The sequence below is a fragment of the Manacus vitellinus genome, unplaced genomic scaffold, assembly GCF_001715985.3.
Source record: "Manacus vitellinus isolate BGI_N305 unplaced genomic scaffold, ASM171598v3 scaffold_52_pilon, whole genome shotgun sequence".
Classification (NCBI taxonomy): domain Eukaryota; kingdom Metazoa; phylum Chordata; class Aves; order Passeriformes; family Pipridae; genus Manacus; species Manacus vitellinus.
The window spans coordinates 1038514-1056194 of NW_021940628.1; the positions used below are offsets into that span (position 1 = coordinate 1038514).

At 51.4% G+C, this 17681-nt stretch overlaps 1 protein-coding gene across 1 annotated transcript in view; it reads left to right on the forward strand.

Moving 5' to 3' along the window:
• Positions 1–2038: 2038 nt before the first annotated feature.
• The window catches only part of WASF2 (WASP family member 2), a 32154-nt gene continuing 16511 nt past the window's right edge, over positions 2039–17681 (forward strand). Inside the window, 1 exon segment of the mRNA XM_018081365.3 lies at positions 2039–2152. The gene's annotated coding sequence lies outside the window, so the exon portion shown is untranslated.

Genomic DNA, 17681 nt, shown 5'->3' on the forward strand with positions numbered 1-17681 from the left:
CTCCTGCTTGGATGCAGCAGGATGGGGGCACCAGGAAGTGCTGAGCATCGCACCCAGCTGGTCGTGCACGGAGGGAATGATGCAAAACGGGCAAGAAATGGCAGTTTCAACACGTGTGTGTGTCCATCTCTCCCAGGAGGATCCAAAAGGAGGGTGGCAGTGGCAGAGAGACCCCCAGAGCGGGCACAGGCTGTGCCACAGGGCAGATAGCATGGACAGGACGGGCAGGGACCCCTGGGATGCTGGCTGTGCCATCACAGCTCCGACATGGATTTGTTTGCTTCCTGGTGGGTGATTTACTCCCTGCAGTTTGGTTTAAAGCAGGAGCACACAGCACAGGACAGACAGATGTCCATGCCCTTCATCCCGCTCCCTCTTCCGCCTCTGTGGGTACAAAGGAACCTGATGCTCCGGGTGGGTGATCAGGCAGGGAGGAAGGATTTGGTGTGCTGAGTGTGCCAGCAGAGGCGTGGAATGCTGTGTGGTGGGATTTCTGATCAAACCTCTGCTCCTGCACTCCCTGGAGGGGGGCATCCCTCTGCTGAGGGCCAGGATGAGCCACAGGATGCTCCTGCCCCATCCCTGGGAGTGCTCAAGGCCAGGTTGGACAGGGCTTGAAGCCACCTGGGCTGGTGGAAGGTGAAGGGAGGGTGGAACAAGATGAGCTTTAAGATCCCTTCCAACCCAAGCCGTTCCAGGATCCTGATTCTGTGCTGCCGAGGTCACCCCAGCTCAGGGCCGGGCAGGGAACGGGGCTTTTCCGAGCCCTGGCGTGACCCCCACCTGCTGCAATGGCCCTGTGGGATTGGGATGCAGGGCGGTAGAACCTGGCCCCATGTCCCCACCAGCCCTGGTCGTTAATCCAGGCTCCTTTAATCCCTGATTCCAGGCCGTGGGGGGAAATCCAGGCAGGAGCCAAAATCAGCGTCCCCCGGATGCTTCCAGTGGCCATCGCCCCTGCACAGGCACACAGGAGGGCAGGGGGGGGCTGTCCCCATGGCCCCCAGCTCTGGGGACCCCCAGGATGGGGACCCCCACATCCTGGTTTGGGAGCTGGAGGTGGCTGGGAACCCCCCACCCTCCCCCAGGGGCTGGAGATGGATGAGGGGCTGGGGACAACCCACTCTCATTTGGGGACTGGAAGTGGATGGCGGGGCTGAAGACCCCCGGGGCTGGGACCCCTCCACCCTCATTAGGGGGCTGGAGGTCAATAAGGGGCTGGGGACCCCCCATCCTCATTTGAGGGCTGGAGGTGGATGGGGGGCTGGAGACCCCCAGGGCTCAGGACCCCCCTCCCTCATTAGAGGGCGGTAGGTGGGCGAAGGGCTGCAGACCCCCCGGGTTTGTAGCCGCCAGGCTCCCCTCCCACTGCCCACCCCAGCACTGTCCCCAATTCCTTGCACTTCCCTGCCACCTCCATCTCTCCTCCAACCCCCCCCCCGAACCCCCTATCCCCTTCACCCCTTCTCCTGCCCCCGCAGCCCTGTCCCCTAGCCCCCTCCCCACGCTCCTGACCCACGCCTCCCGCCCCATATTCCAAATCCCCAATCCCAGACCCCCCCCTCTCCCGTGGCCCCGCCCCGGAGTGACACCCCCGCTCCCCCAGGTGGAACTTTCCTCGCAGGGCGGGAGACCATAGAGGCGAGAGGCGACACCAACGGAGAGCCCTCTGAGGGGGGTGCGGAAGACACACACATCCCTTTCCTCCAAAGAGACCTGTAAGGATACCGAGCTCTATCCAGACACAAACAAACATTTTTAAAACGTTGCGGCTGTGCGCAGCGTCGCGATTCTCTCCTCTTCCTCTGGAAGTTGTCCCCAAGCCACCCGGGGCTCCCCCCGCCTCTCCCCCTTCATGGTCCGCCCCTCCCTGTTTACTCTCTTTGCGCGGCCACCCTGGGTGCGGTTCCTGGGCTGCGCCAATAGCGTACGCAAATGGCGTAGGGCGGCTTTGATGGACAGGCGCGCTCGGCCAATAGCGCGGCAGCGTCGCCGAGCGCTCAGCCAATGGCGCGGCGTTCCGGCGGCCCGGGGGAGGCGGGGCGAGGCTCCGCCAGGGAAGGGAGGGGGAGCCGTGGAATGGCGGACGGGCGGGCCGGCCCGCCCTGGTGGTAGCGAGCCCGGGAGCCCCGAGGGGACAGCCGCGGACAGGGTGAGTGCAATAGAGGCGAGCGGCGCTTCGCCGAGCCCCCTGGACTTCCTCTTGCCGGGGGGAGAGAGGCAGAGGCGCTGGGGTGGGCCGCTAGGCCCTTGCCAAATAGTGAGCTATCCGGGTGAGGCGGGCAGTGTTTCCTGCCACATAGTGAGCCCTGCCAGCTGTGGTCGCGGGCGGGGGGTTTTGGAGGGTCTGTCCCGGTCTGGGGCTCAATCCCCGCGCTGACACTTGTGCAGCCCCTCCCCGGGGGCCGTGCCTGGGTGCGGGGTGGGGTGTGCCGCCCGGCGCGGGTTGTAGGGGGTGCTGGGGTGTAGCGGGGGTCCTGCCCCGCCGGTGGGCAGAGCCCGGTGCTGGGTGAGGGAAGTGCCGCCTGCGGGGCTCTCCCCAGGCCTGGCCGGTGTCTGCTGTCCTGGGGCCGGCACCGAGCTCTGGGATAGCCGGGAATGCCCGGGGACTCGGGGGGCAAGGGGGTGCCGCCGGGCCCCCTCTGTAGGGGAGCAGTGGGGCTGTACCGGGGGAGCAGAGGGGGGTCCCCTCTCTTCCAGGCGTTTGCTGCCTGGGTTTGACATCGGTGCTGGTGCAAACGTGTGTGTGCCGGTGTGCAAAGTCTGCCGGGGTTGGACCTGCGTGCCCTTGTTGGTGCCAGTTCTGGTGGTCGCACTCGAGGGTGTTGCTGGGAAGGAAACTTCTCCTTCCTCCTGCCTGTCCTCCTGCCCCACTCCTGGGTGCACCCCTGGGTCTGTCTGGGAATGCCTTAAGGATGTGTCCAAGCCCCTTGGCTGTTAACTGTCCACACAGCACTTAAAACCTTAAACTGCTTGGGGTGACACCCTGTGGGTGCTGGAGAATGCTTTGGGAAATGTTGTGGGTTTTTTTCCTGAAAAAAGGCTTGGGATATAGTTGGGTAGTTTGATCAAGTGCACCAACCTCTTAGTGACCTCAGCTCATATTTCTGGAAAGAAATAAGTTATTAGGGAATGTCCTTGGGGTTGTAACTCACCAGCATTTAAGTGTGCTGGGGTTACTTTGGGATACAAATAATCTGGAGAAAGGTAAAGATTGCAGCTTCTCCTTGTTAGCTGTTATTTGACCTCTAGGACCTTCCTGCAGCAGCATTTTTTATTTCCCTGTCAGAGTTTCACATTTGGCCCTTGCTGTTTTACTTTCTTTAGTAGCAACAGCAAGAATTGGGCACCTCTGAATGGGTCAGAGCACTGGTGGGGCTGTTTGATGTCTTAATGCCAGGAGTTCAGCACAAGGAAACACTGGAAGTCTTAAATCTCTCGGCACTGCAGGTGTTGGTGGACGTGAAATTATATTAATAATGATAAAAAAAATCCCAAAAACTTCTAGTAAGTACATCAGCTGCAGGCAGGGTCATAACTGATGGAGCCCTCTGTAACCCTCACCCTGGTGTGTCCTTCCCAAGGAATTGTGAGGTGAAGAAGTTGAAACCAAAAGATGTTGGAAGCCAGTTGGTGTGTGTGTGTGTGGGGGGGGTGCTTCCCTGAGGTAAAACTGATGCAAAACATTGCTTTTATAGAATCATGGAATGGTTTGGGTTGGAAGGGACCTTCCAGCCCATCTCATTCCACCCCCTGCCGTGGGCAGGGGCAGCTTCCACGAGACCAGTACTTCCCATAAAGCGGGATTTCCCTGAGGCTTGGTGCACTCGCTCACGTGAGGGAGGGGAATGGTTGTGCAGTTACGTTTTCCCCCCGTTTTCAACATCTGCAGAATCAGTTGCTGCTTGAACCCTGCAGGAATCCCCAAACCCTGCCTTGCGACACTTCTCGTCCCCGTTTGTCCCCTGCTGACCTTGAGTGGGGCTTTGCCATAGAAACCAACTCGGAGTTTAATCCCAAACTTTAGTTAAAAAACAAACCAGGGCCAACATCTCCCCACGGAAAACACAACCAGTGTGTCCGTGGAGAGGCTTTGAAACCCCCCCCTCACACCCACAGCTGAGGAGGGGCTTTATCCAACTGGGGGGGGCACAAAGTTCTGTGCCCTTTTTTGAGGGGTTTTGTTGTTAAGGAATGTGCTTGAAAACGTGAAGTTTGAGTGACAGAGCGTGACCTGAGCTTTCAAGACCTGCCTAAGGCTGATCTTGGCTTAAACTGGGGTTGTCAGTGCTGTCCCTTGGTGGGGATCAAACTTCCTGGGATTTACCTTCCAAAGCATCGATTTCTGCTTGGCTAAAAAGCCTGGAGGAGTGGGTTTAGCAGCTCCCTGTGCAGCCCACCTGAGACAAGGTGAAGCCTTGCTGTGCTTTATAATTGTGATTTGTAAGAGGATAAACTTCCAGGGGTGAACTCAATGTCAACTTTTTTCCCTAAACTCTGTATTTTCACTGGTTTTAAAAAGAGATGTGGTATTTCTTTATCTGTCTGGTAACAAGTTCAAAAAGTAAATGCCCCAAATTCCTTTTTTTTTTATTATTTAAAGCAATAAAACCTTTCTGATGGCCCGTGCCAGTGTAAAACTGCTTTCCCTATGAATAACATGACACACCACACAGGAATGGTGTATTTTTTTTTTTTTTTAAGTTACAGCTCAGAAGGTATTTGCAGGCAGTGATTCATGACAGAGAATACAACCTTTCTGATCAGTCCCAACCCAGTTTCTCAGCGTGCTTTGAATATATCTCATTCTTCAGGGCTGGTCTAGGAAAAGTTGATTTCATTCACCAAGGTTAGATAATCGTGGCGTGTGGGTGGAGGGGTTAAAACTTCAGTGGTTGCCTCATATGCATAAAGTTACAGCAACAAATCCCTCCCCTGGGTTTATTTATTTATTTATTTATTTATTAATATTTTTGACGTGCTAGGAGAACAAAGAAAACTGGTGGGATTAATGTTTTTCACAAAATCAGGTTTTCTTTTGACAGATTATAACAAGGAAGATTTCAGCAAGTGTAAGGCTGGGCTTTAATCCTTTCAGATAGTTTCTCTCTGTGGGTTTTCTGGACTCGAAATGTTTAATAACTTTAAATGCAGGGGTTTGGGTTTGCCTCTGCTGGGTTTGATGCCGAGCCCTTGGTCATTCAGCTGAGCAGAATACGTTGCTCATGAGTCAGTCACAAACCAGGAAAGGGACTGAATAGGGGTTGTGTTCACATGTGCTGTGGATAAAGTTCCTGCTGTCCCAGTACAGAATGGGACACTGGCAAAAAACCCTGCCAAAAGCTCCCTCTGAGGGTTCCAACAGCCACAACGGGCCCTGTCCGATGGCTCAGCGCTGCCCTCGCTCCTTTGTACAGTTTCTAAAGCACAGGAGACAAACCAAAAGTGACACTTCCACTGTGTGGAAAACCCAGGAAAGCAAAAATGCAACTATTTTTTTTTTCCCAGCCTGTCTTCTGGTGTGTTACTGTTTTCAGCAACGCTCTCGCTGAAATGGGATCTGTAGTAAGAAATTTGTGTATTTGAGTGTTTATTCTCACTGTGCAAGGATAAATATTTGTGAGATCAGGGCCTTAGTTACCGCAGATTAACATTTATTTAAATACTTTAGGTATTTATAAACACGGGATTTAAAAAAAGGCATGTGGCAGTGGCTTCTGGGTAATAAGCAAATGACTGCTCAGAACAGAACCACCCCGGTGACATTTACTTCCTTTTGTATTTTTGCAACTCTGTGTAATAAAAAGACATGCTGGTTCTTTTTTTGGGGAGGGGAAGCAGATCAGGCTTCACTGCAAAGGATGTGCTTGCTAGAAGGTGATCAGCTCCCGGCCCGATTCTCATTTATGTAACATTTCTTCTTCCATCTGAAGGTCTGCAGGATATTTTTTTCCCTGCCTGGGAGGCAGTGGGAGGGGAGGGCCCTTCCCAAAAGAACTGAAATGTGCATTTCCACGTGTTTGGGTTGGTTTTTTTTTTTGTTGAGGCCGTGCAAAGTGTTAATCACATTCTCCATCCCGAGCTCGCCTTCCCCGCGGTAATGAGCCTGGGAAATAGCTCCTCTAGATCCTACCCTAATTCCTGAAATCGCAGGAAAGCTTTCTGGTGTTAGGTTGCTGCTGGAGAAGTGGTGGAGCTCAAATATCTCAAGTATGCATCTGCCAGGGGCTTTGATGAAGGAATTTAAAGCACCAAGGAATCTCGATGGGTCTCTCCCAAATGGCTCAGTGGTGACCTGCTCTGTTCCTTCAGTGCCTTCTGTGTCCCCTCCTCTCCCCCAGCAGTGTCCCAGACTCTTTTTGGGGAGGAGCAGTGGTTTAAGGGGTGCTGTGATGAGTGAGGAAGGCAGGGGTGACGCCTGTGGGGCAGCAGCAGTTGATGCTTGTTCTTGAGGGCTGAAAGTTCTGCCTGGGAGGCTGTTGCTGCACCACTGCTTCAGGTGAGCTGCTCCCAAATCACTGGGCGTTTGGGAGGTTTGGATTCTCCTGCACTGGAGTTTGTGAGGTTGGATTCTCCTTCCTGTCGGAAGTTGTGCAGGGCAGGGTCCAGACTGGGTTGGACACAAAGAACTGATCACTAAAAAAGTCTGTTCTTACTGCTGCTGTAAATCAAACCCTAAACCATGAGTTTATTAGTTTGGTTTCTGCTAAAAGTGCTCCATGAGAACCGAGAGCCTCTGTTGTGTTTGATCACAGAATCCCAGAATGGTTTGGGTTGGGAAAAACCTTAAAGCCCATCTTTTCAAACCCCCTGCCATGGGCAGGGACACCTTCCACTATCTCACGTTGCTCCAAACCCTGTCCAGCCTGGCCTTCAGAATACAGCCTGATGATAACCTTCTCAGAAAGACTTGTTTCATATGAATGGTGATAAATTTATTGAACAACCCCCTTATGCAGGAAAGCCACACATAGATTTGAGATTAAAATCCCCTAATTGTCAAGTGAAGGGCATAAAATGAAGCATCTTTTCCCTAGTGTGTGATAAAAAATGGGATTTGCTGCCCCAGGGTCTCACGGATTCACTGTTAGATGAGTTCAGGAATTGAGGAGACCAGTTTATGGAAGTTAAATCCGTAAAGGACAATTAAATGAGAGTGTTTGTTTCCACATGGTCTTAAGGTGCCAGTGGGATGCTGCAGCATGGAGCAGGAGAGCGGGGAGAGCTGTGCTTGCCTTGTTCCCATGCTCATTTCTTGGTGCATCTGATCCCTGGCCACAGTGGAGAGAGGACTCTGGATTATCTGGAGGCTGGATGACCCAGTGTGGATGTCCTTTAATTCCTGTGACTTGTCTGTTCATTCATTTCCGATGACCTGCCTCTTCCGAGCCTCCATTTCTCCCCACTCATCAAACTGGGCTAATGACTCTGACCTTTTGTTTGGAAAGCAAAAGGAAAAGGATCAACAAAATACTGGAGCTTATTTACTATCATTACTGAAATGATGAGCAATGCCACTTTGCGGCACTTCAAAGAGGCTGCGCTCATAAGATGCTGGAAATCCCCCGAGAGAGAAAATGTTTCAGATGGAAAAGGAGGAGGGGGGGAATATTCCTCACTGTTCTCCTCTCCTAAGTGTGCTCTCCTGCAAGGCATGGAGGTAAAAACGTCCCTCCAGCCCTCTCCCCTCCCAGCTGGGCTGTTTAAAGTAGCGCTGACAAGATTTGCTGGTTTCGGTGAAAGCCAGGCTCGTTTGTGTCACTGCTCCGAGTTCTGCATAAATTGTTCCCATGCTGTGGAGTTGTGCAAAGTACTTTTGTTGACCTATTGTATTACCCCTAATAAGATTGAATGTGGTTTTAATTTCTCATTTCCTCTTTCTCTGGATGCCCTTTTCCTACTACTCAGAGTCTTGCTTCGAGTCTCTCTATAGCGAAAAGTCTCTTTCTGTCGCTCAAAGAATGAGCGATGCTTTGCTTTTCAGAGCTCTCCACACTGGAGGGCTTTAAGTGGCATTCAGAGGAGACTATCAGCCACAATATCTGATGTATTGGTGTGGCTGCAGTTCATGCATGGAGTGCAAAAAATGGGATTTAATTGGGAGGGAGGGGGAATAGCGGCCTTGGCTGAATGGATGGGTGAAAGTTCCCCGACCACCCCTTAGCCCAGCAAATAGTTGGTTGAGTGCTTGCCAGAGCGGAAGCGAGTTCCCTTTCAGGCACCCTGCCTTTGTCACCGTAAGAAAAAGCACACACACTCTCATGGGTTTGGCCTTGCAGCTGCAAAAAAAAAAAAAAAGGCAAAAAAAAAAAAACAAACAACAACCCAACCAGGCAAGAGAGAACCGAGCACACACCCAGATCCTGTTCTTTCAATACCAGCAGCTGCAGAGCCGGTGCTTTGCTGGAGGAAGGCGTAGAGCTGTAAACACAGCTTGTGGAAAACCTTTACCTTCTGTCTAGGGCAGCATGAAATCACTGGCCACTTCCCTTCTGGAAGCTAAATTAAAAACGGCTGTAATTAACTTCGACAAAATAGCCTTTTGGTTGCTATTGAGGATTCAATATTGTATCAAGGAGGTTACATCTAGGGGCTGGCTCCACATGAGAGGTTTCCATAAAGCAGCTTATTATAGACCTTGTGGTAAGCTTGGATAGAAGGGGCTGCATCCATAGAATCCCTAATACGATCTAATCTCTCTTCTCCCAAAAAGATCAGTTCGGTAGAGAGATGATTCCCCCTCTACTCCAGTACCTGGAGTATTTCATCCAGCTCTGGCTTCCCAAACACAAGAAGTATGTGGAGCTGCAGGAGAGAGTCCAGAGGAGGCCATGGAGATGCTCCAAGGATTGGAGCCCCTCTACTCTGGAGCCAGGCTGGGAGAGCTGGGAGTGTTGACCTGGAGAAGAGAAGGCTCCAGGGAGAGCTGAGAGCCCCTTGCAGGGCCTAAAGGGGCTCCAGGAGAGCTGGAGAGGGACTGGGGACAAGGGATGGAGGGACAGGACACAGGGAATGGCTTCCCACTGCCAGAGGGCAGGGATAGATGGGATATTGGGAAGGAATTGCTGGCTGTGAGGGTGGTGAGGCCCTGGCACAGGTTGCCCAGAGAAGCTGTGGCTGCCCCTGGATCCCTGGGAGTGTCCAAGGCCAGGTTGGATGGGACTTGGAGCAGCTTGGGCTAGTGAAAGGTGTCCCTGCCCCTGGCAGGGATGGAACAAGATGAGCTTTAAGGTCCCTTCCAGGCAAAACCATTCTGGGATTTTTTGGTTTCAAACACCCTGAAATAGTTTTGGACGGTTCAGAGCCCGGAGTTTGCACTGGAGATTACATAAGGTGAGATCACTGCTGGGCTCAGAACATGCAAAATGGAAACAACTACAGCTTAAACTGAGTATTTTTCTGCCTGTCCCAGGGAGATTTCACAGGCATCTGTCACCACAGCCAAGCTGAAACCTGACCCTGCTCTGTCAGACCAGGGGGGCCGATCGAAACAGGGGGGCCTTGCTGGAGTCTGCTGGAAGGTTGTTCGGTCCCGCTGGCTGCAGGGATGGAGAAAGTGAGTCCAAGGATTGTCATGCTGTTGAGCAAAACCAGAGGGGAGCTACTCACAGCTTCCTGCAGCTCTGCCTGCAAATCCCAAATGGCAGCCCGGGATCATGTGCCGAGCCCGTGCGTTGCACAGATGGTGTGTGCACACACCGACACCGGGTTTGGTGGTTTTGTGGGATCACCTCACTGGGCACCCCCATGAAGGAGCTGGGGAATCCCAGACATGGAGCAGGCCCCTTCTCCCCCAGGCCTACATCCTCTTGCTACATTAGGACAGGACAAATTGTAGGCACGGGGAAGAACTGCCTGGAAAACCCCAGATACGTGGTGACTTTGGTACTGGTGTGGTGGGATCACAGTAGTGCCACTTGACTCCTGAGATCCAGGATGGATCCCAGAAGCGTGTTCAGGCTCTTTATGTGGCATCATGTGTATATATTTATTTATTCCCTCCACAATAGAAAACCTCTGTGTTATTTTGACTTTATAAAAACCACTCATAACCATTTTAATTTAAGCGCCCAAGGCTACTCTCTTGTTTTTTGTGACTGAAATCCCAGCAGATATAACACTTCTGGAAAATATCAGGGAGTCAATGTCTTTTTTTTTTTTCCTCCCCTCATGTCAAAGGTTAACTTAAAATATTAATGCTGCAAAGATTCATTTAAGATATGAAAACTGTTCAGGCAAGAATACATGTACATATTGTAATTACTTCCTTTTTCTTACAATTAAAGTAATTGGATTATATTTAATGAGCTATTTACATTTAATAATTAAGAAAAGACTTATCTTTCCAGTATTCCCCAAGTGCAGCAGAAGGGTGGGGGCACTCAGAGCTGTGATATAATTATCTAGGCGTGAGTGGAAACCGAAAGAGCAGTTGAGCTCTATAGAAAACACTTGGAACTGGTTTGTTCCTACTCTTTCATTAATCAAAATAGTTTAGTGTGTGGCAAAGAAGGGAAGGCTGAGCTTAGCTGCAAATGAGACAGAGTTTATCTGCTGAAAAGGAAGGTTAAAATATGCTCGAACTTAAGGGATAAGTCATTTGGGGGGGAAAAAAAACCACCCCACTCCCTCTCTTTCCGTATTAATTACTGAGTGCTGCCCGGGAATGGGAATGTGCTGATGTATTGTGAGTTGTGCTTTGTTAGAGCGACAGGCACAAGCCTTCCCTCGCTGAGGAGGCTGCTGGGAAGGAGAGGAAGCAAACCCGCTCTCCTCATTAGCGGGAATTCAGCCCGGGGTTGAGCCAGTCAGTGCTGTTTGCTCCGGGAGCTGGGCTGTGGGTCTGCGCAGGCATTCTCACAGCCAGAGGGCTGAATTCCTGCAGGACCTCCACAGGCAGCCATGGGGAAGGACACAGCTGGTCTTCTCCACCTAAATTGTGTCCTTCTCCTCAAGACCTTTTTGAAGTGAATTCGGTGCTGTTACGGACTTTAAGCCTTGGAAAATTCTGCTCTGCTCAGGTGAGACCCACCTGCAGAGCTGCCTCCAGCTCGGCACAGGAGGGACGTGGAGCTGTTGGAGTGAGCCCAGAGGAGGCCATGGAGATGCTCCAGGGTAGAGCCCCTCTGCTCTGGAGCCAGGCTGGAAGAGCTGGGGGGGTTCACCTGGAGAAGAGAAGGCTCCAGGGAGAGCTGAGAGCCCCTTGCAGGGCCTAAAGGGGCTCCAGGAGAGCTGGAGAGGGACTGGGGACAAGGGATGGAGGGGACAGGACACAGGGAATGGCTTCACAACTGAAAAAGAGTAGTTTGATGTTTTAATTTTTTGGAAGGACGTGTTCCCGGTTGAGGTAGGTGAGCCCCTAGCACAGGTTGCCCAGAGGGGAAAGCTGTGGCTGCCCCTGATCCCGATTGTGCAAGCCAGGTTGGAATGGGACTTGGAGCAACTGGGATGGTGGAAGGTGTCCCTGCCCATGGCAGGAGGATGGAACAAGATGAGTTTTAGTGTCCTTTCAAACTGAAACCATTCCAGGATTCTAGGACTGAAACCTGCCCACTGCCCAGGCACCTCCCCACCCACTCCTAAAACATTTTAGAACCTCTCACGGGTTTTCCGTGCCTGAGTACATCCAAGGTACCTGTTGATTGACGCTCGTGATGCCACTCTGCGTTGTCACTGCCCTTGTATCCTTGCCCAAATTATTCACAGGTTTAGCAGAGAGCATTCTGCTCCCTTTGCTGCTCCTGTTTCCTAGGAAGCAACAAAGCCAGAGCTCTTGTGGCGCTGAAGGAGCCCTGCCTCTCTCTGCTGATGTACACCCTCACGGCAAAGACCTTGAAACCTTTCTGTTCCGGAGCTTTAATTCCTGTTTAATCAATAGTTCTGTATTCTGAGAATCAAATCCCTGTGACAGCTCTCTTTAATTGAGCTAAACTGCCTTTCTCTTGTCACATCTCTTCTAGAGTTTTATTTAAATGCATTTGTTCTGCCTGTATCCTAGTCAGGTATTGATAGGAACACCAGGTGACCCTCTTTGTTTAACTTGTTTTTCAGCTAAATGAATGGAAACATTAATTAGTGCAACGGTGTGTTTTTTAGGGATTAAAAAAATAGAAGTCCAGGTCAAACTGCTGGCTGTATTAGCACTCCAGCAGAAGCCAGGAGGATCTGTACGTTCCCCATTAGTGACACCCCCATCCTTCCACCCCCAGCTTGATTTCTGCCAACAGCTCCAAGCGAGTCCCTCTCCAGGAGAGCAGCCTGGTATTTATTCCGGCAAGATCATCTTCAGCAAAGCCGATAACAAAAAAGTTTAAAAGGAAGAGCCAAATTTTCAGTCACACCTGTGCAATCCCCTTGAGGGCAGTAAATGATGATGATAATGCATGAGCCAGACAAAAAAAAAAAAAAAAAAAAAAAAAAAGAGGCAGAAAATGGCTTTCTGAGCCTCTTTTGCATTTTTCAGAGCCAGCAGACTGGAGAGGGGAAAAAAAAGGGTATTTTTACTCCGGGAACGGAGCGGGCTGGGTGTTTGTTGTCTCAAGGACTCCGCGGTGTGCTGTGCAATGGCTCGTTTACCGCGGGATCAGGGCTGACCTTCCCCCCCGGTGTGTCGGAACATCGCTGTGGAGATGGGCAGCGGCTGCTCTTGCCCCACGTTGTTGCCCAAACAGCCTCTTTCGTAAGGCTGGCAGATCTTATCTGCAGAGTTCTGCTCCCGGCGATTGGAGTGGGTTGGTAATGCACAGAGGGGTTATGGAGGCCGGTTTTTGGGTTTTTGGGATCAGCACGGTGTGTTCCCCTGACAGCCCCCCAGGGTTTTTGCTGGATCCTGCTTCAGGAGGGCTTTTGTGTAATGGTGGGTGAGAACACAGCATGCCCTTCCCATCCCACCGGCTGGTGAGGGATGGTGGGCAGCGTGTTCCCTGGTGCCCTAGGGGGTTTTTACCCGTCCATCTCCCCGTGGTTTTTTGGGAGAATAGCCCACTGTGAAAGGAAGCAGCCCTGCAGCTGCCCTTCACTGCTGACTCCTGCTCAGCTGCTGGCAGGCAGGGCTGGTAATGACAGATGAGCCTGTGACGCGTTTTTGGGAATGAATACTTGTTACAGCTGGCGGGATGGAGTAGTTTGTGGCATCACATGGCAGTTTGCTCTATAATTTCGCTCCCTATTGCTCGGATGCAGCACTGATTGCTGGGTCTCTCTCCGAGCGTGGAACTGGAGCATTTCTGATTGCTGCATCCCACTTCTCTGTGGCTGCATTGTGAGCTTGGATATAGCCCTGAGCACTCAGCAGAGCCTTCTGCTGATTTCCCCCCCCCCTCAGTTCTCCCTCTGTGTGTGTGTGTGTGTGGCTGCTGCTTCCCTTTCTGCAAGTCTTTTGGGGTTACATAAAAGCCAGTCTCTTTCTGGCCATTACAGCTACATGGGGGAGTAGTTACTGCTGAGAGAAGCTTGAAATTTGAAGCAGAGTTGTCACAGACATTAGAAAGAACAGTCGGTCTGCGTTGGCAAGCTACTGAGTTAAGTCTTATTTCATACTGATGGGAATTTCAGATCTGATTATCTCCTTTCTCCCTCATTCCCAAACCTGCTGGTGTGCCTAATCCCCTGATGGGCACTCCTAAAGGCAGCTCTCCAAGGGGCTTAGCTGAAGGCTTGGTCTCCTTGACTGTGCTGCTTGTTTGTGTCCAGGCAGAGGATTTTGTAAGGGTGGTTGGTCATCCTGACGTACTTGGAAATCAAGCCTAAATTCCTTCCCCTTCCCCAAAAAAAGCTCCCTGCCCTCCTTAGGTGCTTTGTGCTACACCAGACACTATGACAGATGATCTCACTGCTGGGGTCCAGATTTATTTGCAGATGGTCCCTGATCTAAGAGGTTGTGTGTCACATTGAGCGGGGAATTACCCAGGTGACTCCCAGTAACGCTATGCTAACTGGTCAAATACCAGTGAGGAGAACCCGCCAGATCTCTCCCTCCAGCTCACCTGTTATTTACAGCTCTTTGTGTGCATTGTTGGAGTCCTGCCTACCTTCTCTGCACCACCACGGTGACTGTGCTATCCACAAAAAACCCCCCCAAACCCGGGTCTGATTCCTCCCTTGCTGTGCAGCACTGTTTTCTGCTCGGTTCCAGAGTGCTTGTTAAGGAGTATTTGCTCCGAGTTGCTGCTTTCAGTTGACAGAACTCGCCTTGGAAAGCAAACACTCAACCCTAAAACAGCCCTGTATTGCTTCTCAATACTTGTAATCAAAGTCTGTCTCCTTCATTGTCCCTAACAATTGTCCAATTTTACTGTGCCAGCCCCATTTATTAAAAATAGTCAATAAGGCGCAGCTTTGTGCGAGGGGTTTATAGGCTGGCAGTTCTTGTTTGAAACAAACCAATTGTGCTTGACTCTAATCCAGAACTGGGATTCCTGAGTGATCTGCTGCAGCAGAGCTCATGGGGAGAGCGGTCGATGGCTTGCTGATAGGAAATCTTGGAGCAGCACACTTATCTGGGATTTACCTCAGGCTTTGCTCAAAGCGCTGCATTCGGAAAGGCAAAAATTGCAAGCTGCATTTCCCCCCCCTGCTCCTTTTTGGGTGTGTTTTGGGCCATACTCGTTCCCCAGTGCCCCAAGAGTATTTACAGAACTAATTGCCAAAGTCAGAATCCTCTTAAAAACTGGTGAGCAGGACGTTCAAGGTGAGAATTTATTGTGGAGGGAGCGAGGTGTGAGATGGGCAGCCATGGGAAGAAGCTCTGCACATGGATCCTGCTTTCTTGGAGAAACACGAGGCACCCAAGACCATGACGAGGGCAGTGACAAAGCTCAGGAGTTGTCAGGAAGGGTGAGCCCAGGAAACGAGGTGCCAGTTGTGGCTGGAAGATCAGTAGGAATGTAGGAGGGGTGAGTTCAGCTTCCAGGGCTTTTGTCGTGCTCAGCAAACTTTTTCCCTGGGCTGGAGCGGGCCAGGGCTCGGCAGCGCCTGCGTAAGCATTTCGGGAGAGGGGAAATTATGAGGAATCCTGGCAGTGGCCGGCTGGAGGTGGGGAAGGGAGCTGCGGGGCGAAGCCGGGCTTTGCGGAGGGTTTGGCGTTTAGTCACCGCCGTCACAACAGGACTTGGAGCCTTCTGTGGTTCAAGTCGTGACTTGGAGGCTTCAGAGGAAATGCTTGGGAGCAGGTAGGAAGGGGCTGGTTCAAGTGAGAGTGGAAAATCATTTGTTAGTGTGTCAGAAGCCTTGTTTCTAAGAAGGTGTGAAGCACAGTGGTTGGGAGGATGACTCTTTTGAACATCACTGATGCAAGTTTTGTGGATTTTCCTTATGGCTCTCCCAACCAGCAGAGATCACTGAACTTCTTGCCTCGCACCGTGTTGCAATTTGAAGACTTCCTTAGTTTTCCATATTCATCAGGAATCTGTTGCAGACAGTTTTCTGTTTCTAAACGCAGTTTCCTTTTACTTTTAACATACTTGGTCTCCTCTCCCATTACACTGTGATCAAGGCAGGTCCTCTGTGCCCACGTCGTTCTTGCAACTTCTTAAAATCAGTGTCCACACCCCAAAACTCTACTCCCGAAACAAATCTAATCTCCAGCGTTCCTAAGCAAATGGAAACGCTTATCTTTGCCCCGAAGATAAGGATTTTCGGCCTTGCAATCCATTTAAGTTGCATGTGAATGGTAGGATTTAGTTATAATATATGGTGTGCGGTGGTTGTGTGACAGTGACTAATGCCTGATGACCAGGCTGGCCAGCCAGGGTGGAATTCTGCTGTGCTGTCATGCCCTGAGCACAGAAAGTGAAGCGCTTCTGGATGTCCTGTGCCTGGCACTGTGCTGTCAATCGGCTCCTTAATGACTCTCTTAAAGAATAAAAGCAGGAGCCTCCCGGAAAGCTCTTTTAGCTCCACCGTGTCTCCTCCCTGCCCCCAGTTCATGCCTTGCGCTGGGCTCCAGTGTTTTGCTTCCTCTTCCTCCTTCCCCCTCTGCTCTCACACCTTGTGCTTTTCCACACCTGGTTTTCTGCCCTACCTGACTCCTGCTTTCGAAATACACCACTTATTTTCCAATCCCCGCTATTAATCTTTGTCCCACCTACTCAGGAGGCATGAAGGTTTTACAGGAGCCCATTAGCTGTTATCTCTATCCCTCCCCTCTGAACACTCCTGGGAAAAACAAGGTCTAACGACATTCTTTTAGGGGGGCATCGACTGCTCTTTTTGCTCGTGTGGGTCCCAGATTTCCTTCCTAAAACCTCGAAGCTCCTTGTCCTGCTCAGAGGAGGGGAATTTTTGCTTTAAAGCGCCTCTTACCCCCAGAAGCTGCTGGGAGAGCAGGGTGGTTGTCCACAGCCCATCCTGCCCTCCTTGCCTTGCTCCTCTCCAGTGCTCCAGAGGGTTAATCCTGTAGTTTGCTGGATCCTGGCTGGTTTTAGGGGCAGCAGGGCCAGGTCCCCGTGGCCTTGGGAAGCCTGAGGAGGCTGTCGTGGTGATCACGAGGGCGAAACTCTGGGTTCTGCAGTGGAGTGTGGCTGTGCCCAGAGGGTGGGGGTGGCTGGCAGGATGAACTGGGCTATGAAGGGAGTGTTTTTCTTAGCCCTTATCTCTGCTGTCTTGCACCGGTGCAGATTGGTGCTGTACTGTACGGGTGCTCTACCATTGTTTTTCGTTTAAAAACAGCAATTTTCCCCACTACTCCTTGCTTTTAGTTTCAAAGCATGCTTTGAAGGCAAACACTTTTGGGGTGGCTGTACATAGGCAATGCATTCTGAGCCTTTTTTTTGTGGGTATTTGGGGCACTGCTCCGTTTTCTACCCTGTTTTCCCCATCCTTGCAGGGATCAGTGCTACCTGTGTCTATCTGACCACGCTACCCATCATCTTCAGGGGGCTTTTTTGTCTCTTTTTTATACAGTGTGCTCACATCTCACCCCCCACTTCCAGGCTTATTTTTCCTCTTGCTGTTTTCCTTCTGTCTGTCCTACACCTTGGAAGGTTTCCAGCCAGGCTGTCCACTCCGGCTCTGCAGATCCCACCGCGTGTGCTCCCTGGCCGAGCCCTGGGGAAGCACGGGGGAGAAAAGCTGGATGCAGGCAGCCTGCAAATGCTGCCTTGTTTATGAGAGCTGCTTCTTGGTGCAGACTGCAGTCTGGGGGGAGCTGGGAAAGTTTGTCTGGCATGAAGCACTAAAGCTGACAAAAGATTGTAGGGCTTGGGCTGGAATCGATAAAACACAGGGTGTTGGGAAGCGAAGGTCAGAGCCCTTCCTTAGTTCACCCTGTTCTTTAAATATCCTGGTGGCTGTGGCAGTGCTTGGACACGGTGAAGAACAACGTGGACTCGATCCTCAGAGGGTCTTGCTTTTATTTATTTGGATGCAGATCTCCCTGTTCTATGCAGTGTCTGGTTTCAGAGACCCTTTTCCGTGCAGCCTGTTCTAGTGGAAGGTGTCCCTGCCCAGGGCGTTGGAACGAGATGATCTCTAAGGTCCCTTCCAACCCAAACCATCCTGTGATTCTTTGATTCTGTGAAATCCCTCGTGTAGAGATGTTGCAAAATGGCAGCAACCTGCATCTGCTTGTCTGGGAGATATCCCAGCGCCGGGTGCTGCGGCTCTTGAACTCCTCTGCCTTAATGGGTCAAATTTAGCAATTCAAAATCTGGCTGGTGAGGTAATTAGGAGGGATAATGCCC